This window comes from Fukomys damarensis, unplaced genomic scaffold (assembly GCF_012274545.1).
Source record: "Fukomys damarensis isolate Sample0158 unplaced genomic scaffold, DMR_v1.0_HiC HiC_scaffold_16, whole genome shotgun sequence".
Classification (NCBI taxonomy): Eukaryota; Metazoa; Chordata; class Mammalia; order Rodentia; family Bathyergidae; genus Fukomys; species Fukomys damarensis.
In genome coordinates, this window is record NW_022900928.1 from 8401477 (window position 1) to 8411871 (window position 10395).

The window sequence follows — 10395 nt, forward strand, 5'->3', positions numbered from 1 at the left end:
GAAGTGATTAAAAACAAGAAAATTTCTTGATAAATTTTTCTTATCACATTTACTACTTAGTGAGATAATCGTAAAGAAAATAAGATTCATCTGTTACCTTTTAGAGACAGTTAAAAGTGAGTTTACATGCTTATACACACATTTTACATGCATATTTTCTTTTTATTTGCTTGGCTTTATTTTTTATATATTAATTCTCTTAGGACATTTCAGGTTATATGTCTGGAAACTTCAGCCATCCAGAAAAAATAAGGCTGGGAAATAATGAAAAAAATGTGCTGAAAGAATTCACATAAAAGGTTTGGGACTTGAAAATGGGAACAACAGACACTTAAAAAGTTACTGAACCAGAAAAAAGAAATTCCTTCCTGCCAGGTACTAAACAGAAATACACTGATAACTACTGGATAAAAATAAAGGGACTGAGATATTATTGAAGATCGCTTCTACAAGAAACACAACTTGGAACTGAAAGGCAAAACACCCTAATTCGCATATTTTTCTTTTAGGTTGGAATAATAGAAAATAATAAACCAGAGCCATCATCAAGAGAATGATGGAATATTAAAATGATTTTGTTTTTACTGATTTAATTTTTAATTATTTAAGTATTTTAAGCTATTCTTCCCACTTGCTACCATAAAAAAACAAGCATATACACAGGGAATGTGTGTGGAATTTGTGTATTAAGGTACAGCTTCAAAATACTTTGATCAATATGAATTTGATTATTGTTCCTTTGATACACATTTTTTTTCAAAACAAAAACATGTCTAAGTGGTGGAAAAATATAAAACTTTTTCCAGTTGGATTAATTCAAGTATTTGAGTGGTTTCTAAATTTTTTTTTTTTTTTTTTTTGAGACAGGGTCTCACTATGTAGTTGAGAATGACCTGGAACTCACTATGTAGACCAGGCTGGTCTTGAACTCTCAGCAATCTTCCTGCCTCAGCCTCCTGAGTGCTGGGATTACAGGCTGCGCCGCCACACCCGACTTGGTTTCTAAATATTTGCAATCTGAAAAATATCAAATTAAATTATCAGATTCTTGCAAATGAGTCAGAGATTATCTAAGGAAAAAGAGAAATTCAAGTCCTTTTGCATAATTTCATCAATATTTTTAAAAACATATCTCATTTTGTCAAGATGTTTTCTGGAGAATTTGAACCACATTTGTCTGCCTTAAAACCTCTTGAATTGGTCAAGGATTCAGCTCAGCAGTCCCGAGCCTGCCTTGCAAACACAAGGTCCTGAGTTTAATCCCTGGTACTGAAAAAAAACAAAAACAGAAGCAAAAAATAAAACAAAACAAAAAAAACTCATGAATTAGTAAATCTTAGCAAACAAATATGAACATTTATGATTCTCCCATTATTCATTTATTCACATTTTTTTACATAAAATTATTCTGAAAAAACAATCCTACCTAAGCCTTTGGATTCTATGCCCTAAGTGGTATGGAATCACAAAGGCTCGCAGGATTCAAGGCAATAAAATAAATTGTTTTAGAGAAGTTAGTTGTGTTGAGGTCATCTCCATTTCTAATTCTGATCCTAACAACAGAGTAGAAAATGAATCTAAAATAATCTATAGAGAAGGTTCTATATTACTGTATACTCAACCAAACATACAAATACATTAATGCCAGAACATAAAATCATTTCGGTGGATAAAACTATCCTGATTTTCACATTTCTTGGAAATTCTCAAGTATGTCATTGTTATTCGCATTTAAGATACTGATCCCCTCAAAATGCTCTCTGAATAGCTTGGGAATACACCACATTCACTATCATTATATAATATGCTAGACTAGGGGATCCTACAGAGTGTGAGAAATTATTGTAGTCAAGAATTAATAAGCAAATACATAAGAATTTCCACTGAGATAATGCTGCATGAAATTTTCCTCATTCATTTTCAGTTACCGTCAGTCCAAATCAGTACTACTTTTATTTTAAAGGTAAATAGCCATCAGCCAATCACTGAAATAATGAAACAGAAAAATCTCTCCTCTTGACATCTATTGATTCTTCCTCAGAAAAAAACTTTCAGATCTGAGCAGTGCCCTCTCCAAGGTTTTCCTTCATGTCTCCTCTGCCATCTGTGCATGGAGACTGTGTGGTTTCCTAGGACCAGTGAAGAATTTCCCTGGAGACCTCCAAATCCAGCCAGTTGCCCCAGCAAATGACAGTGTAGAGGATCCATTTTTGTATTTCCTTATAACAGATATGACAATCATTTTTTGCTTTGAAATTACCAGTAGAATTTGAATGTCTTTCAAACACAGATCTAATTGCTTAGTAAGGCATTCTACCTAAGGTCTTCGCAGGCAATGTCCTGGAACAGACACTTCCCTTTGCTGCACTATTAAAGGACTTTCCCCTTTTCATTACCTCTATCAGAAGGTTTCCCATCTTCTGTCATGGATTATTCATTCACCGTAGTGATGATTTTTCATAGATTGTCAGTAATATAAGACAATGACAGGTATTTAAAGATCCACACAATAGACTATTCCTTATTCCCTGAAAGAGACAGGACTGTGACTCATAAACTGACATTAATTAGAAGAAGGGCCAGGAATTTGGGCAGCTGTGTCAGTTCAGGTTCTCAAAGAAACATAAGGGTAAGTCCTCAAGGACTGCGACAATGATACAGCAATATTTATAGAAGGGAAGTCTAGGGACAGACTGGTAATGTAAGCCAATAAGGGATGTAGGACATGCGGGGATTAACAATAGCAATAGATTCTGAGGGTTTGGGGGAGTACTGTGTTACCTCCAGCTCAGTGCAGTCTTACTGAATTTCTACAAGACAAAAGCAGACTCTGAAACTTTAGCAGAGAGTGGGGGAAGAAAAATCCCATTTATTTCTTTGCTAGTCCTGGCTTTTCGCTAATGATTCTCATTGGTGAATTCAGCAGAACTCGACAGGGAAAGGGGACAAGTCTGAAAGAGACAGGAGTATCAAGCCACTCCTCCGCACACAGCGGGCAGAGGAGAGAGTGAAGTGGGAAACACACGAAGAATACATTTCCCCCATTCTAAGTACAGACAACTAAAACAAGTTAATTTAAATACAATGCCCTTCTTATTGCCTCTTTCCTTAGCGAATTGTATTAAGAGTATTTAGGCTGAAGCAGTGTTTCTAACCATTTTCTTGTCAAGGCACAGGGAGTAAGCCTAAGATTTGGGAGACATATTTAAAATGATCGGTGGAAAAATAAATCTGAGGGAGTTACTTTGTGTCGCGAGCTGCGATGTCAGAATCCTGCCAGCAGGTCCCAAACCCGAGGGAGGAACCACAGGAGAGCAGTTTCACGAACTTAGTTCCAGGCTCATGCTCTACTGTAGCAAGGCCCCGTTTATTTTTCAGGGTCGGGTATATATAGGCTAAAACCGAAACCAAAAGTGTAAGCACTTATACTCTACAGCTGCATGGGAGCAAGAGTACCGCCCACACATTCCAGAGGGAAACAATAACAACCATTATGGGTTACATCTGCTAGGCTTAACTCGCCTGGGGCTATGGGTGAGAGCACATCCTTGCAGGCAAGGTGACTCAAAGTTTAATCATGGCTAGGCCTAAGTCAAGGCTCACCATAATGGCTCGCCATAATTCCCCCATCTCTCTTTGATAGCATGAAGAATGTTAGCAACTCATCAGCCAAGGAACCTCTGTTTTAGGTGGCAGAAGTCTTCCATCTCCTTACCCGTCATCAGTCGCAGGGCTTATGTCCCAATACGACCTGTCTTAGGTTGGTAGACAGAAGATTCCGTCCTTACCCGTCACTGAGTATCCCAAGGCGGGGGATTTAAGCACGCCAAGCCTGAGCCAAGTAAATGGCTACGCGTGTTGTATCATCATCCAAAGAAGCCTGTACAGCCATGGCTAAGCACCCATACTTAAACTGGGAACGCTTCCAGCATCGATATGAGCAGTAACCCAAAATACACAAACCAACCATAACAGCAATAACAATAAGCCATATAACAATCGGTGAGAACATCTTTTTCAAATTTTCCCAAACTTCTGTAGCAAAATCTAAATCAAGCCGGATAAAATTAGCATGAACACCAGACAAGATCTCAATGTCCAATGACAACTGATTAGTTGCATTTAGAAATGCCTGATTCCAGGACCCTCGCAACAATGACGAAAGTCGTCGGGTTTCTTCAGAATGGTTTTTGACAGGAAAGGGAGTAAGGCTGTTGAAATCTGGAATCACAGTCCCTTGGAGTATGCAACCACAATCCTTCAACTTCTTCATTTAATAAGTCCATTTGTTGCTGAAGTATAGCCAAACCAGTTCCATTAAATCTTTGTTCTGGACAATGAAGTCTCCTATAAAGTCTCCGCTTGTGCACCAAGACACATCCTGGAGTTCTCTCTGCTGCTCCAGTGTTGGGGTCCCAATCCGGTCTCCAGATTCAAGCTATTCAGGGATAGCAGCGGATCTATAAATATACCTGTAACCATAAGTAGGTGGAGCAGAAGAGAAGGGAGAATACCTGGACCAAAAGGTTATTTGCATAAACAAAATGCTGGAAAACCTGCATGGTCAAACAATATGAGTACATTTTGTATACCAAAAAAGTAGCAATAATTATTATAATTATATGAATCCTTATATCCTGTAATGTGGCTTTGTATCAACAGGATCTTCCTTTTTTTTTAACAGAAAATAACCATCAGAAACATATTACAACAACACCTCTACAATTCAGACCTTTGATAACCAACAAAACATTCTCAACAACATTTATAACAAGATATATCTTTTTATAAGGCTATAAAAATTATTTTGGTGGCTCCCATTAGTGAACAAAGATCAGAATAAATTTTCTGAGCAGCTGCTTCTTTATTCACCAACAGGAGCGTATCCAAACTTAAAGATTTATATTTAATTATATTTAAGTTTTTTATTTGATCCTATAAAGCCAGGTTGTAGAAATCAACAATCTATTTATATTTGACATCATCTTGATCAAGAACATACAAACATCTTTGAACATTTAGGACAGACAAACATATAACACTTAAGACAGACAAACTTATAAGACAATTTTAACGAGTGCACTCAGATGGTTTTGGCCAATTGAATTACAAAATCTTTTTGTTATGACTAGTCAAAATTTTTGTAGATCAAAATTAACAGAGACCTCTTGTAGAATTAGGATTAAATGAATGAACACTCTTCTTGACTGTAAATGTAAGCCTTTTTATATGATTTCCACATACCTTCTCTATCTACTTAGGCCTTCTGGTCTTGTATATCTTTCTTTACCAGTTTTTTAACAAGATGCAAAAGTATAACTCTTACTTATAGATTTCCTAATATTTTTTCTGTCTCATTTACTATAAACCTTCTATTTGTGGATGTAAAAAATAATAATTTACTATGATAGGCAAAGTATGAAAAAGCACATAAGATGGAAAAGCAGGAAGAATTAGCTCTCAGGAGGAGTCTTCACAATCTTTATCTTTAAGGGATTAACAGAGTCTGTAATGACGTCCTACAAAATAACACCGGAAGATTGTTTTTGGTCCTTTTCACGGCTTGCGTTAATCTGTTTGATAAAACGCTCCGGGATCCACCGTGGTTGATCAGCGTCCTGAGGAAAGACACAAGCAAAAACCCCTTCCCCAAAGAACTGCGCGGCAGACCGCAATCCAATCACTTGGTGTTTCGCCAGGATCCAGTAATGGAGTCCAGGATAGCACAAGTGAAAGGAGCTGCAGTGCCATACTGATTCACAGCAGTTTTTAATTCTTTTACCAACTTAAATTCAAGAGGGTGATGTTCTCTAATCGGCCCTTGGGGTCCCTCTACCTGAACGACGACAGGGAACAGTCTAAAGACTTCCTCCCCTTGTGCTGTGGTGCGTTTGAGAGCCGCTTGTAAAGGAGATGCTATGCCTTGAGACCCATCAGATGTTGTGGGGTCTTTACCATTGGGCTCATTGGTAGGCCTGGCCTCTGAGGCACAAAGAGACGCAAGTCTGCTCGAGAGGCATGAAATCTGTTGCCTCAGCTGAAGTTCCTCACTGAGCTCCTGATCAATAGTACGCAGCTGAGCTAGATTTGCCTCCCTCTGAGTGGGGGGGCGGCGCAGAAGGCGGTAGACGCTCAAGTTTTTGTTGAAAAGACTCAAAACTGGGATATAACTTTTGAAAAGCCTCAAAACTAGGATATAGCGCTACAGGAGGTCCTCCGGAATCCAGAGGCTCAGGGGGCTCAAGTGAAAGAGGACATTCTCTAGCGTTTTTCTAGACCAGATTCAGAGGGCTCTGAAGTCTGAGAGTGCTTCTCTCTAATTTGTTCTAACCCTTCGTGCACCTCATCTAAGGCTTCCAAGTTTTCCTTTTTGGTTGGCGTCCCGAGAGCTGCGTTTAACAAAGCCCAATAAAAAGGAGCCCCTTCTGGAAAACGATTGGGCTCGGCCAGAAGGGCTTCATTCAACTGGTTTCCGACTGTCTCCCATACTTCATCATTTATTTCTGCCTTATTACATAGCCATGGACAAACTGTGTCCAGAATCTCAACAAAGGCCTCCAATCGTGCCTTCAATAGGCTCTGAATTGAATTTGCTAGATAATTTCTGGATTCTGATTGTCCCATTTTTTTTCCCAATGGACTTGACACTCTCTACCTTCTATCACTTTTTTTCTTTTTACCTTTTTTCACTTTTTCTTATCTTCTTTTCACTTTTTCTTTTTTCTTTTTTCTTTTTTTTTAACTTTCTTTAGCGGGAAACCAACACTGACCGAGAAAACAGTATTCTTGAGAGCAATTGGGTAACCGTGAGTTATTAGTCCATAACAACAACACGAAAGGTGATCTAACACATATTCCAGAAGCTGAAAAAGCAAAGGATTTCAGATATTCGGGGACAACGGGGCTAAATTTTACAGGACAATTATCGTTACTGGACCCAGATCCTTTTGAGCCAGAAAAATCAACAGAATACCCTGTAGAACAATTATACCAGGTCATATTGGAGGGAAAGAGAAAATAAAAAAGTCTAAATGAGGTACAAGCATATGGGCCACAAAGGTGGCTCATGCCAAAAACATTTTCACCCGTCTGTGGCTCGGAAAAGCCGTAAATTCCAAAATTCTTTGTGAAATTATAGGAATAGGCAAGTTGGGGGTAACATTGTTCCCATGGCAAGTGTGTGTTTTGGCCTCGGTTTTCATAACCACATTCCACTCCCAAAAGATGAGAACCTGGGTATGGCAGGGGGTGAAAATTACCATCGAACGTCGCATTAAAGCGAGGACCAGAAATATTCCAAGTTGTCTGATACCAGTTAAATCGCAACTGATTAAGGTTTTGGGCAAAAAGGTGAGAAAAATGAGAACGAGAGCGAACCGAATGATTCTCTGTCAAGGGTAGACAGGTGGTGTTACTCACATCATTAAAGGTAAAGCAAATGGTGTCTAAAGGAAGATCGAAAGAAGCATCAATGGAAGCAGGGGCTTCATAATGTTGCCAGCGAAGACCTAGGCTATTATTGGTAGTGAAAAACTGTGGAAACAGAAGGGCTTCCTGGCTCACTCCCTGTGGCTGAGGAAAAAAGGAACAGAAGCCCAAAAGACTTCTCCCACAATGGAACTATCAGAAGGCAAACTAAAAGCATAAACGCCTTCATCCTAGTTGACTACGATAACGTTAATAAAAAGTGACTCTAAGATAGCAGTTGTAAAAGGAGCATTTGTACCATGTCGCGAGCCGCAATGTCAAGATCCTGCCAGCAGGTCCTAAACCTGAAAGGAGGAGGACAGAGAGATGGGAGGCACTTTTCTTCTCATGTTCCTTGCTCGCTTTATTACAGAACCTCTCCCTTTTATACTCTCCAGCTGCATGGAAGCGAGGGCTGCATGGGAGCGAGGGAGTGAGGGAGCGAGGGTACCACCCACACATTCCAGAGGGAAACAATAACAACCATTATGGGTTACATCTGCTACCAGCTGAACTCGCCCGTGGCTATGGGCGAGAGCACATCCGTGCCAGTGAGGTGACTCAAAGTTCAATCATGGCTAGGCCTGTGTCAAGGCTCACCATAATGGCTCGCCATAGTACCATACTGATTAACAGCCAATTTTAATTCCTTTACCAATTTAAATTTTATTGGGCGGTGTTCATATCCACCTTGTTGGGTCTGAATAATCGGAAACCCAAAAATTACTTCTCCTCTATTTTTCACCTCAGTTACTGCCATCTCCAAAGGCGTGGGGACATAAGGTTCATGCTCAGCAAGTGCGGGCTGACTTATGGGGGATACCCCGGCAACTGCTTTTCCCGAGATAGCAGTTACAGTGTTGGCCGGAGGGAGAGGAGTCTCCTCAGACCTTTGTGGTCCCTTTTAACATTCTCATTTGTTGAGCTATCTGAGCTGGCTTCTGTTCGAGTAGGAGTTCCTCCTCCCGCCTCTGGCATGTCAGCCGTAACTGAGCGAGGCGTGTATCTACCTCGTCATTCAGTGGCGGGGCGATACGTGGCAGGCGCTCCTCGCAAACAGAAAGACAGGGGTAGATAGACGCAGGTGTCTCCCCGTGCCACAACGGCGCTGGTGGGAGGGAGCAGGCAGGGGAGGAGGACTATCTGGAGGCTGTGGAGGAGGCTCCGAGGCCTGAGACTTTTCCTCTCGAATTTGTTCCAACTCCTCATGAACCTCCTCGAAAGCCTCAGATATTTCCTTTTGAGATGGAGTCCTCAAAGCCGTATTTAGAAGTGCCCAGTAGGAGAATAAGCTATCCGGGAACCTATCAGGATCAGAGGTCAAGACCTTCTGCAGCTCTTTACCTACTCTTCCCCAGACCTCTAGATTTATCTCAGCCGCGTCACACAACCACGGACAAACTTCATCCAGCGTTTTCGCAAACACTTCCAATTGAGCCGTCCTAACTTTAACGCCTTGTACTTTTAGCAACTTTTGTATAGAGTTACCTACATAACTTCTAGATTCCATCTGACCCATACTTTAACTAAGAATTTGAGGGCTTACACCCCTTGTTACTACTGCTGTGATCAGGACTAACGTCCCCTGTCTCTCATCGGCAGCCCTTACTTCTACTGCTGTGATCAGGACTAACATCCCCTGTCTCTCACCAGCAGCCCGTTCCTTTTTTTGCCGTGATCAGGACTATCGCTCCCTGTCTCTCATCAGCACGCGCTTACTTAGAGCCGTGATCAGGACTATCATCCCCTAGTCTCTCATCGGCGGCACCCTCTTCTACAACATTTCTCTCTACTGCCATGATCAGGACTATCGTCCCCTGTCTCTCACCGGCAGGAGCCGCAGGGATCAGTCGCCATTCTTGTTGTAGTGCCCTGGATGGCAGGGCTCTCTCCTCGATGTCCCTCTTACTCAGGTCCCTGTTCAGGCGCCACTTGTCTCCAGCCACAACGTCAGAATCCTGCCAGCAGGGCCCAAACCCGAGGGAGGAACCACAGGAGAGCAGTTTCACGAACTTAGTTCCAAGCTCATGCTCTACCATAGCAAGGCCCCGTTTATTTTTCAGGGTCGGGTATATATAGGCTAAAACCGAAACCAAAAGTGTAAGCACTTATACTCTACAGCTGCAACTTTGTATCATACAACTTTGTATGATAGGGGGAATAGAGATGATTTTAAATATTACATTTATAGAAAATCTCAACACTTAAAATTCTTTAAGAGAAAAATTAAGCTTGCTTCAAGAATACATTTCTAATATCGATGTTTATATTTTAAATGGTCAGTCACAATTCCTGTTCAAGATTTTTTAAAATAAAGTTCTCTTCAAAAGGCATTATTGACCAGAAATGTTGGTAAAATTGTTAAGATGGCTTTTGAATGACTGCAAAGCCTAGTTGAAACTGTCAAACCAAAAAAGCAGTTGGGTATATACAGGGTTGCACAATTGTAAATTCAGTATTTCTTCCTGACTGAGGTTGCTTTGGTTGTGGGAAGAGCTCTGTGACAACTTCATGCTATATATAAATATACAACAATTTTAAAAGGAAGAGAGAAACCATCCTAGAAGCCTGCCCGATGCCCAGCTTGTACATACTCACACAGGCTCGCATGACTTTCATGTCAATACTCACCTACTGACCCTGAAGTAAAGAAGAAAATTTTCCTCTGAATTTCTTGTGCCAGATTGACTGAAAGTCATTCTTCTGGTTGATTCGGAACAAATTTTTATCACTGGAGAATGATATGCAGAAAGGCTTCAATGTAGTTTCCTGTCGCGAGCCGCGACCTCAGGATCCTGCCAGCAGGTCCTAAACCTGAAAGGACAAGGACAAAGAGACCGGAGGGACCTTTCTTCTCAAGTTCTGTCGCGAACCGGCGACGCAGAGCACTGTCCCGCAGTGCCTCAAACCTGAAAGAGGCGGGGGGGA